The following is a 12,767-nucleotide window of genomic DNA, read 5'->3' as shown; positions in this document are numbered from 1 at the left end:
TTCTATTCTTGTATCACCTAAATTGATTCAGTTAAATTACAGCCAATATGCACATGATCTTTTGCTGTACTTTGTGTTAAAGGCTCGTGAGCTGTATGGTAAGGATTTTTTAGTGTACAATGTACACTGCCTAACACACATATCCTCTGATGCCAAAGAGTTTGGTAGTTTGGACAGATGTTCAGCATTTCCATTTGAAAATTACCTGCAGCAGGTTAAGAATATGGTTCGATCAAGTAAAAACCCTCTTGTTCAAGGAGGATTTAAGGGATTTACTGGAGAACTTGGCAAAGGTATAATCACAATAGTCGTCTCTATTACTAATGACACTATTGCAGATGAAGGTATCTTTGTAAGATATTGCTATGCCACCTCCTTTTTTTATTAGGCCTGCAGTTGTGAATGGCTTTATTATCAGCCAAGTTGTAGCATACAACATAGCATATATATGTATATGGCATACATATATATATATATAATATATTTATTTATTTATTCAAAATTCGTCAGTGTACTACATTTTTGTTGTTGCTTTTAGGTGATGCTTTTAACCAGTGTACGTGGGTCTGATTGTGCAACCACGGTTCGAAGAATAATGAAGATATGAACAAACGGCCTGTGGTCACTATACAGTCTGGAAGGGCAAAAGAAGAAATTGGCATTTCTACAAAAACAAGAACTATATAATGTTATTTTAAGTAAGTAACCAAAAAATTAAATAATTTTTTTAAAGTTTAAAATTCACTTTAAAATTTAAATTTTAAGTTAAAAAATTTTAACCAAAAAACTTAATATTTTTCATATTTGGAACCATTCCATAATATTTTCCCAAGCATAAATGATTATATTTCTATCACTTGCTCTTAAGATTGTTTCATTTAATAGAGGTTGGGCATAATTGTTCTCTGCTGCTAATAGAACTGACTGACTTAGCTATAGGAAAATGTAAACTTAATTGGTTTATCCATTACAGTATTTTGCAGTTTATTTCATGATCCTGTGCTTAATACTTGCATAAATAGTAGATTACAAAATGCATTTTTATATCATTAGTATTGAATAATAATAATGCAAATAATTGACTTATAAATGATATACAATTAATTGGTAGGTGATATTATATTATTAATATTTTTTCATTCTTGCAAAGCCTTAACAAAGCCATTAACATGTTAATATAAACTTGATCACCTTCCACTTATTTTCTCATGTGCTACCTACATGTACAAAACCTTATTCCTAAATGAATATTTTGTTCTGAAACTTGTCCTTTATATGTTGTGTATCATCATCTCTGGAGAGTTTTATCTGATTGATGTATAAATTACTTTTAATTTTACAGAATATTATTGTTATACTGAATTTATTATTATATAAATAACTTAATTTTACAGAATCATCTATCAATGCACATCCACAAGTTGAGGAGGAGGATGTGACCTTCCAGATTTCTGAAGTACTGAAACATGCACCAAACAGGCCTGGTGGATCTAGGTACAAGGTAAAATAAATTAAATTTTTTTTTTTTTTTACTAATTGTCCGATATATATATATATATATATATATATATATATATATATATATATATATATATATATATATATATATATATATATATATATATATATATTTGTCGTACCTAGTAGCCAGAACGCACTTCTCAGCCTACTATGCAAGGCCCGATTTGCCTAATAAGCCAAGTTTTCATGAATTAATGTTTTTTCGACTACCTAACGTAACATTTTCAGCTACCTAACCTAACCTATAAAGATAGGTTAGGTAGGGTTGGTTAGGTTCGGTCATATATCTATATTAATTTTATCTCCAATAAAAAAAGAATTGACCTCCTACATAATGAAATGGATAGCTTTATCATTTCATAAGAAAAAAAATAGAGAAAATATATTAATTCATGAAAACTTGGCTTATTAGGCAAATCAAATCGGGCCTTGCATAGTAGGCTGAAAAGTGCGTTCTGGCTACTAGGTACGACATATATATATATATATATATGTCGATATATATATATATATATCAGGTGATATATATATATATATGTCTATATATATATATAGACATATATATATATATATATATATATATATATATATATATATATATATATATATATATATATATATATATATATATATATATATATATGACAATATATATATATATATATATATATATATATATATATATATATATATATTGTGTGTGTGTGTAGTTACCTAAGTGTAGTTACCTAAGTGTAGTTACAGGATGAGACAGTCTTCCCAGCACTCTTTGTCATATAACGCTTTGAAACTACTGACAGTCTTGGCCTCCACCACCTTCTCACCTAACTTGTTCCAACCGTCTACCACTCTATTTGCGAAAGTGAATTTTCTTATATTTCTTTAGCATCTGTGTTAAGCTAGTTTCAATCTATGACCTCCTGTTCTTGAAGTTCCAGGTCTCAGGAAATCTTCCCTGTCGATTTTATCAATTCCTGTTACTATTTTGTATGTAGTGATCATATCACCTCTTTCTTCTGTCTTTTAGTTTTGGCATATTTAATGCCTCTAACCTCTCCTCGTAGCTCTTGCCCTTCGGTTCTGGGAGCCACTTAGTAGCATGTCTTTGCACCTTTTCCAGTTTGTTGATGTGCTTCTTAAGATATGGGCCAACTTCTGTTGTTGGGCACCACACAACAGCTGCATATTCTAGCTTTGGCGTAACAAAAGTCATGAACAATTTCTTTAGTATATCACCATCCATGTATTTAAACGCAATTCTAAAGTTAGAAAGCGTAGCATAGGCTCCTCGCACAATATTCTTTATGTGGTCCTCAGGTGATAGTTTTCTATCTAGAACCACCCCTAGATCTCTTTCTTTATCAGAATTCTTTAAAGATTTCTCACATAATGTATAGGTTGTGTGGGGTCTATGTTCCCTTGTTCCACATTCCATAACATGGCATTTATTAACATTAAATTCCATTTGCCAAGTGGTGCTCCATATACTTATTTTATCCAGGTTTTCTTGAAGGGCATGACAATCATCTAAATTTCTTATCCTTCCTATTATCTTAGCATCATCAGCAAACATGTTCATGTAATTCTGTATACCAACTGGTAGATCATTTATGTAGACAATAAACATCACTGGTGCAAGACCTGAACCCTGTGGTACTCCACTTGTGACATTTCTCCAGTCCGATACATTGCCTCTGATTACTGCCCTCATTTTTCTATCAGTCAGAAAATTTTGCATCCATGTTAGAAGCTTACCTGTCACCCCTCCAATATTTTCCAGTTTCCAGAACAACCTCTCTATGTGGAACTCTGTCGAATGCCTTTTTTAGGTCCAGATAGATGCAGTCAACCCAACCATCTCTTTCCTGTAATATATCTGTTGCTCGATCATAGAAACTGAGTAAATTCGATACACAGGATCTTCCAAATCGAAAACCATACTGTCTGTCTGAAATTATATAATTTCTCTCCAGGTGTTCTACCCATTTAGTTTTAATTATTTTTTCCAATATTTCCATTCCAATTTTTTCCAATAATGTGTGTGTGTGTATGTATATTTGTGTTGTTGAATATGACCGAAAGTCATAGTCTTTCTGCCCCTCTCCTTACTGCTATTGTTGTTTCTCACATCTTTGTATTGCTTGTATGTTTGGGCAATTTTTCCCTTTTTCCTAGTTCTGCATCTCTGCTTTAGTATAAATTTTGTTGTGCCATTATCATATATTTCACAAAACTTGACATACATCTCATTTACTTCATGTCCTAACAGCAAGTGTTTGTCAAATTCCTTAAGGAAATATCTGAGTTCCCCATAATGACTTCTCCACAAGTCAGGTTTTTCAACTGCTTCAAGCTCATTTTCTTCCAGATTATAATGCATTGCATACTTTATTCCCAAAAAGACATGGTCACTTTTACCCAAGTGACAATGTCACTTGGGTAAAAGGAGGGAGGTACTGAAAGGAGGAAAAGGGAGGTACCAAAGGAGGGAGGTACCGAATGATAAATATATATTTCCCTTTCCTGGTAAATATAATATCCAGCATGGAGGGAACATCCCCTTCCCTCATCCTCGTAGCTTGTTTAACATGTAGAAACATGAATGTTTACAGGGTGAGGTTTACGAAATTATATAATATATATATATATATATATATATATATATATATATATATATATATATATATATATATATATATATATATATATATATATGTTTCATTGAATATGACCGCATATTCTGTATTTATTATTTTCTGGTTTAGGGCTTCTATCCCTCTAACTATTTTCTTAGCATCAGGGCTTAATTGAAATAGGAGTCCTCCAAAACTCATTTTCGTACTTTTAAGGTGAAGAAAAGAAGTGATTTACTATAGAGTGTATTACACTTATTTGTATAATTTGCACGACGTTTCGAACCTCCATGGTTCATTCTCAAGTGAACAGATCTTACAATACTAGTTGATTTTATACCCGCATTAGGTCAGGTGATAATACAATGAAGGTGAAAACATGGGGGGATACATAAGGGATAAACATAGGGGCTGCAGAAGGCTTATTGGCCCATACGAGGCATCTCCTATCTAAACACAAAGATTAATCCAGTGTAATTGGCCTGTTATGTTGGACATTGTCTTCTGTGTTGGCATCGATATGTTCTTGTCTTGTCCTTACTCTCATGGTGGGTAGAGTAAATAGTTCCGTGATTTGGGTGTTCATGGTAGGTCGCTCTATTCTTATGTGAATTGCCTCAAGAATTTGTAATCTTCTTGAATCTTGGGTTTTGTCTATTATGCAAGTATTCTTGTTCAACATTTCTCTTGTTAGAGTAATGTCATGGGCTTGTCTCATGTGATTCCTAGGGGCACCAGATTGAAGATGGCATGTCAAACGCCTCGTCAGCTTGGTCGACGTCATACCTATGTACTTACATTGAAGGTTACATCCTTCGTGGGGGCAAGTGTACATGTATACAACGCTTGACTGCTGTAGAGGGTTCTCCGTCGGCTTCGGGCTGTTTTTGATAAGGAGTTCGGAAGTCTTCTTGGTTTTGTAGAATATTATCAATTACAGAATAATTATTATCAATTTGTAGAATAAAACAATTACAGCAATCAACGCAAAGAAAGGTAGTGTGCATTTCAATAAACTTCAAGGCGACTATGGCTTAGGATATGCCTACGGCAATGTTAAGACGCATAAACCAGGTAACCCACTACGCCCTGTAATCAGCCAAATACCAACCCCAACTTATCACCTGGCAAAGAAACTCAATGAACTCCTAACTCCATACACTCCAAGTAAGTTTAGTCTACAATCATCAGCAGATTTCCTAGAATTGATCAAATCTACCCAGCCCGATGGAATCATCGCTTCCCTGGACGTTGAATCCCTTTTTACCAACGTCCCAGTCGACACAACCATAGGAATGATACTGGACAGAGTATACAGAGACTAGAGCACCCCCAAATTAGACATACCTGAGCCACACTTGAAAAGTCTTCTCGAAGCATGTACAAAGGAAGCCCCTTTCATCAGTCCACAAGGAGACATGTATTTACAAATAGACGGAGTTGCAATGGGCTCCCCCTTAGGAGTTTTATTTGCTAATTTTTATATGGGAACCATCGAAGATAGGGTCTTCAGTAGCAGACAAAAACCAACTGTATACTGCCGTTATGTAGATGACATATTCGTAATAGTAAAAGACTCAGATGAACTAATTGACCTAAAAAGACACCTAGAGAGAGAGTCAGTACTCCGATTTACACATGAAAATAGTGAAAATAACAGTCTGCCATTCTTGGATGTACTAATAACAAAAACAGGAACCTCTTTAAGCACCAACGTATATACCAAGCCCACCAACATAGGATTATGCCTGAACGGTAGAAGTGAGTGCCCCCAAAGATACAAAGCCAGTGTTCTCAATGCTTATATTCGTCGAGCGCTTACCCACTGCTCTGAATGGAGCAACGTGAGTAGAGAGTTTGAAAGAGTAACTCAGGTATTGGTGAACAACGGATATAGCAACGCGGAAATAAACGCTGCTATAAGAAGACACTTGGACCGTTGGTATAATTCAGAACCTAGAACAGAAACCACAACACCCCCAATAAAATTATATTACAAATCAACCATGCACAGTGAACATATAAAAGAGGAAAGAATAATGAAAGAAATAATCCGTAAAGGAGTAAAAAGCACTACTCCTAACCAAAACATAAACCTGATAATATTCTACAAAACCAAAAAGAATTCCGAACTCCTTATCAAAAACAGCCCGAAGCCGACGGAGAACCCTCTACAGCAGTCAAGCGTTGTATACATGTACACTTGCCCCCACGAAGGATGTAACCTTCAATGTAAGTACATAGGTATGACGTCGACCAAGCTGACGAGGCGTTTGACATGCCATCTTCAATCTGGTGCCCCTAGGAATCACATGAGACAAGCCCATGACATTACTCTAACAAGAGAAATGTTGAACAAGAATACTTGCATAATAGACAAAACCCAAGATTCAAGAAGATTACAAATTCTTGAGGCAATTCACATAAGAATAGAGCGACCTACCATGAACACCCAAATCACGGAACTATTTACTCTACCCACCATGAGAGTAAGGACAAGACAAGAACATATCGATGCCAACACAGAAGACAATGTCCAACATAACAGGCCAATTACACTGGATTAATCTTTGTGTTTAGATAGGAGATGCCTCGTATGGGCCAATAAGCCTTCTGCAGCCCCTATGTTTATCCCTTATGTATCCCCCCATGTTTTCACTTTCATTGTATTATCACCTGACCTAATGCGGGTATAAAATCAACTAGTATTGTAAGATCTGTTCACTTGAGAATGAACCATGGAGGTTCGAAACGTCGTGCAAATTATACAAATAAGTGTAATACACTCTATAGTAAATCACTTCTTTTCTTCACCTTAAAAGTACGAAAATGAGTTTTGGAGAACTCCTATTTCAATTAAGCCCTGATGCTAAGAAAATAGTTAGAGGGATAGAAGCCCTAAACCAGAAAATAATAAATACAGAATATGCGGTCATATTCAATGAAACATGTTTGAAAGAAAACCTGCTGCCAGTATACACCAATATAAACCCACATGACCCAGCAGTCCGCAATACAGAGTTTACCTATAGGTATAGGCAAGAGCTCATTCGGCATCAACTAAACAAGAAGAAGGAAGCCCTCCAAACCTTTATAGAGCAGGCGGAGCATCTGTTAAACAAATGGACCCAGTACAACATCCCTATCCAACTCAAGCAAACCATCAACAGTGAACTATTTAACCTGAAACAACAACATAAAACTCTTGTAGAAACAAAGACACTCCGTAAGTTAACATCCCTAAACGGTGGACAGCTAAAAATCCCTCGTCCTAAAGATGGCTACTTTAACCTGACTTCTTATGATCTTACCCAGGACCAACGAGACCTCTTAAATCTTGGTCTAAATTGTCAATTCTTATCTAAACCAAAGATGCATCAAAAACGCCTGGAAATCGAAATGCTTCTGGACGATATCCATAAGCTAGAAGACAACAAAAAAGTCATCACCACTGACACACTTCAAGCTGAACTACTTGCAGAAGCAGGGAAAAAACGAGGAACATATTCATCTACAATCTTAACCCCACGACTCAAAGAAGCAGCGAAACAACTAAAAAATCTGAAAGACGTAACAATAAGAAAAGCCGACAAAACAGCAGCATATGTATTGATTCCTACCCATGAATACATGAACAAAATTAGCGACATCCTAAGTGACGACTCCAAATTTCAACGAATTACGAGGAACCCCGTAGAAGACCTTAAGCGGAAAGTAAACAAAACAATTACAGCAATCAACGCAAAGAAAGGTAGTGTGCATTTCAATAAACTTCAAGGCGACTATGGCTTAGGATATGCCTACGGCAATGTTAGGACGCATAAACCAGGTAACCCACTACGCCCTATAATCAGCCAAATACCAACCCCAACTTATCACCTGGCAAAGAAACTCAATGAACTCCTAACTCCATACACTCCAAGTAAGTTTAGTCTACAATCATCAGCAGATTTCCTAGAATTGATCAAATCTACCCAGCCCGATGGAATCATCGCTTCCCTGGACGTTGAATCCCTTTTTACCAACGTCCCAGTCGACACAACCATAGGAATGATACTGGACAGAGTATACAGAGACGAGAGCACCCCCAAATTAGACATACCTGAGCCACACTTGAAAAGTCTTCTCGAAGCATGTACAAAGGAAGCCCCTTTCATCAGTCCACAAGGAGACATGTATTTACAAATAGACGGAGTTGCAATGGGCTCCCCCTTAGGAGTTTTATTTGCTAATTTTTATATGGGAACCATCGAAGATAGGGTCTTCAGTAGCAGACAAAAACCAACTGTATACTGCCGTTATGTAGATGACATATTCGTAATAGTAAAAGACTCAGATGAACTAATTGACCTAAAAAGACACCTAGAGAGAGAGTCAGTACTCCGATTTACACATGAAAATAGTGAAAATAACAGTCTGCCATTCTTGGATGTACTAATAACAAAAACAGGAACCTCTTTAAGCACCAACGTATATACCAAGCCCACCAACATAGGATTATGCCTGAACGGTAGAAGTGAGTGCCCCCAAAGATACAAAGCCAGTGTTCTCAATGCTTATATTCGTCGAGCGCTTACCCACTGCTCTGAATGGAGCAACGTGAGTAGAGAGTTTGAAAGAGTAACTCAGGTATTGGTGAACAACGGATATAGCAACGCGGAAATAAACGCTGCTATAAGAAGACACTTGGACCGTTGGTATAATTCAGAACCTAGAACAGAAACCACAACACCCCCAATAAAATTATATTACAAATCAACCATGCACAGTGAACATATAAAAGAGGAAAGAATAATGAAAGAAATAATCCGTAAAGGAGTAAAAAGCACTACTCCTAACCAAAACATAAACCTGATAATATTCTACAAAACCAAGAAGACTTCCGAACTCCTTATCAAAAACAGCCCGAAGCCGACGGAGAACCCTCTACAGCAGTCAAGCGTTGTATACATGTACACTTGCCCCCACGAAGGATGTAACCTTCAATGTAAGTACATAGGTATGACGTCGACCAAGCTGACGAGGCGTTTGACATGCCATCTTCAATCTGGTGCCCCTAGGAATCACATGAGACAAGCCCATGACATTACTCTAACAAGAGAAATGTTGAACAAGAATACTTGCATAATAGACAAAACCCAAGATTCAAGAAGATTACAAATTCTTGAGGCAATTCACATAAGAATAGAGCGACCTACCATGAACACCCAAATCACGGAACTATTTACTCTACCCACCATGAGAGTAAGGACAAGACAAGAACATATCGATGCCAACACAGAAGACAATGTCCAACATAACAGGCCAATTACACTGGATTAATCTTTGTGTTTAGATAGGAGATGCCTCGTATGGGCCAATAAGCCTTCTGCAGCCCCTATGTTTATCCCTTATGTATCCCCCCATGTTTTCACCTTCATTGTATTATCACCTGACCTAATGCGGGTATAAAATCAACTAGTATTGTAAGATCTGTTCACTTGAGAATGAACCATGGAGGTTCGAAACGTCGTGCAAATTATACAAATAAGTGTAATACACTCTATAGTAAATCACTTCTTTTCTTCACCTTAAAAGTACGAAAATGAGTTTTGGAGAACTCCTATTTCAATTAAGCCCTGATGCTAAGAAAATAGTTAGAGGGATAGAAGCCCTAAACCAGAAAATAATAAATACAGAATATGCGGTCATATTCAATGAAACATGTTTGAAAGAAAACCTGCTGCCAGTATACACCAATATATATATATATATATATATATATATATATATATATATATATATATATATATATATATATATAAAGTTTGTGTGTGTAATTTATATAAATAAATAATTAAATATTAATTTTGTTAATATCTTTTCAGGGAAAACTTGCAAGTACAATTCGTATACAAGAGGGGCAACAAGAGCCAGAGGATGTCTACTAAGAAAATATATAAGTCTTTATCCTCACACTCTTGATATATGGTCTTCTCTGGTCTCTTTATTTTCTCTCCTCACAAATGTCCCTTTTTTTTATTTCTTTTACGTTTCTCTCCTGTTTTTCTTGTCTTTTATTCTCTCCTTTCCTCCTCTCTTCCTTTACTTTTTATATTTGTGGTATTCATTTATGTCATTTTTATCTTGTATATTTTTCTTGTATCTTTTTCTTATCTTGTGTTTCTCTTCCCCTTCTCTTCAATGATTTCTCATTTCTCTCCTCTCTCTGTTGTTTCTGTTCTGTCTTCTCTCTCCTTGCCTTAATTTTGTTCTGTCTCCTCTTTTGTTGTGTGTGTGTCTTTCTGTCTCTGTCTCTCTCTTTCTCTCTCTCTCTTTCTTTCTCTTTCTTTCTCTCTTTCTCTGGCTCTCTCTCTGGCTCTCTCTCTCTCTCTGGCTCTCTTTCTCGCTCTCTCTCTCTCTCTCTCTCTCGCTCTCTCTCTCTGGCTCTCTTGCTCTCTCTCTCTCTGGCTCTCTTGCTCTCTCTCTGGCTCTCTCTCTCACTCTCTCTCTCTGGCTCTCTCTCTCTCTCTGGCTCTTCTCTCTCTCTCTCTCTGGCTCTTCTCTCTCTCTCTCTGGCTCTGGCTCTCTCTCTCTCTCTCTCTGGCTCTTGCTCTCTCTCTCTCTCTGGCTCTGGCTCTCTCTCTCTCTGGCTCTGGCTCTCTCTCTCTTTCTGGCTCTCTCTTTCTCTCTGGCTCTCTCTCTCTCTCTCTCTGGCTCTCTCTCTCTCTGGCTCTGGCTCTCTCTCTCTCTGGCTCTCTCTCTCTCTGGCTCTCTCTCTCTCTCTCTCTCTCTGGCTCTCTCGCTCTCGCTCTCTCTGGCTCTCGCTCTCTCTGGCTCTCTCTCTCTCTTTCTCTCTCTGGCTCTCTTGCTCTCTCTTGCTCTCTCTCTCTCTGGCTCTCTCTCTCTGGCTCTCTCTCTCTCTGGCTCTCTCTCTCTGGGGCTCTCTCTCTGGCTCTCTCTCTCTGGCTCTGACTCTCTCTCTAGCTCTGGCTCTCTCTCTCTGGCTCTCTCTCTCTCTCTCTGGCTCTCTCTTTCTCTCTGGCTCTCTCTTTCTCTCTGGCTCTCTCTTTCTCTCTCTCTCTCTCTCTGGCTCTCTCTCTCTCTCTGGCTCTCTCTCTTTCTCTCTGGCTCTCTCTCTTTCTCTCTGGCTCTCTCTTTTTCTCTGGCTCTCTCTCTCTCTCTCTTTCTCTCTGGCTCTCTCTCTCTCTCTCTCTCTCTCTCTCTCTCTCTCTCTCTCTCTCTCTCTCTCTCTCTGGCTCTGTCTCTCTCTCTGGCTCTGTCTCTCTGGCTCTCTCTCTGGCTCAGACTCTCTCTCTCTCTCTGACTCAGACTCACTCTCTCTCTGGCTCTGGCTCACGCTCTCTCTCTGGCTCTGGCTCACGCTCTCTCTCTGGCTCTCGCTCTCTCTCTCTGGCTTTAATATTTCATTTGATTTAAAAATGTCTGAGATTTTTACTTATCTAAGTTATATTGCATGGTGCTAATATGAATATTATACATGACTGTTTTTTCTTTTCTTTCTCTCTCTCTTTCTCCCTTTCTTTCTCTTTCTTTCCTTCTCTCTTTTTCTTTCTCTTTCTACATGAATATTATACTTGACTGTGTTTACATTTACTTGTAGATTTTTATTTTTAGTTAATTAGTCCTAAACTTTTGATTAATAGATTTTTATTATTAGTCATAGAAAAACTATAGTGTTATATGTATACTCGGAAAATTTTACTTGTTTTAGTTTTAAGTAACAATAACTGCTTGTAACGTCAGACTGATCTCAGCATGACATGAATCACAGGCTGCTTGATCACAAAATCTATTGTGTTCACATATTGCATATATAGATTTTTATAGATTTTTAAATTTTTACTTTTATATTCTGTTATAGATATAGTCTATATATTTCGAGCTATTACATATATTTTGTTGTATTACTCATTCTTAATTAAATAAATATAATATTTTAATTCTCTTTTTGTACCCTATTTATTTGTAATTTACACATACATATATAGGATGTCCATTTCTTTCTCAGATATGTCTTCTTTCTTTCTCTCCCTTTCTATTTCAGATATGAATTAAAAAATTATTATACCCTAATTTACCCTAAACGTTTTAATGTAGGTAATTAAAAGATTATAAAAAAGTTTTTAGAAATGTTAATTATTTACGTTCTAAGGTTGTATATAAAAGTTCTCAAAAAACCTTTTCTAAACGTAATTATAAACGTGCTGAAAACAATGAAATGTCGTTTTTAGGATGTTTTAAAAACATGAAAATGTTTGCTGGGTGCTGTATCAGGGGAGTTTTTTATTAAATTGGATTTGATCATACTATTAGTGAATACCAAATTTATATTAAGTTTCTTAAAAATCAGAGACAATTTTTCAAGTCCACTCGCATAAGGTACCACCAATGAGTTAATAATTTTTGGTTTCGCCTTAGGGACGTGATTATAAAACGTACGCTTGGCTTGTACAAACGAGAAATCCAAAAACCTCTTAGGATATTGTAAACTCTTCCCAATTTCATATATTTTAGCAATCTCTGGGAAATTGAAAGCAATGAAATTGGGAAGAGTTTACAATATCCTAAGAGGTTTTTGGATTTCTCGTTTGTACAAGCCAAGCGTACGTT

The 12,767-nt window shown here is 36.6% G+C and overlaps 1 long non-coding RNA gene across 1 annotated transcript; it reads left to right on the top strand.

Moving 5' to 3' along the window:
- The first annotated feature begins 530 nt into the window (after nucleotides 1-530).
- LOC138353471 (uncharacterized) lies at nucleotides 531-10,459 on the top strand. The gene is made up of 3 exons (XR_011223166.1): nucleotides 531-698; nucleotides 1,395-1,501; nucleotides 10,022-10,459. It is a non-coding gene; the product is annotated as an uncharacterized lncRNA (long non-coding RNA).
- Nucleotides 10,460-12,767: the final 2,308 nt, after the last annotated feature.

Source organism: Procambarus clarkii, chromosome 58 (genome assembly GCF_040958095.1).
Source record: "Procambarus clarkii isolate CNS0578487 chromosome 58, FALCON_Pclarkii_2.0, whole genome shotgun sequence".
Lineage (NCBI taxonomy): Eukaryota > Metazoa > Arthropoda > Malacostraca > Decapoda > Cambaridae > Procambarus > Procambarus clarkii.
The sequence above is the reverse complement of the archived record's forward strand: the minus strand, read 5'-3'. Positions and strand labels throughout refer to the sequence as shown.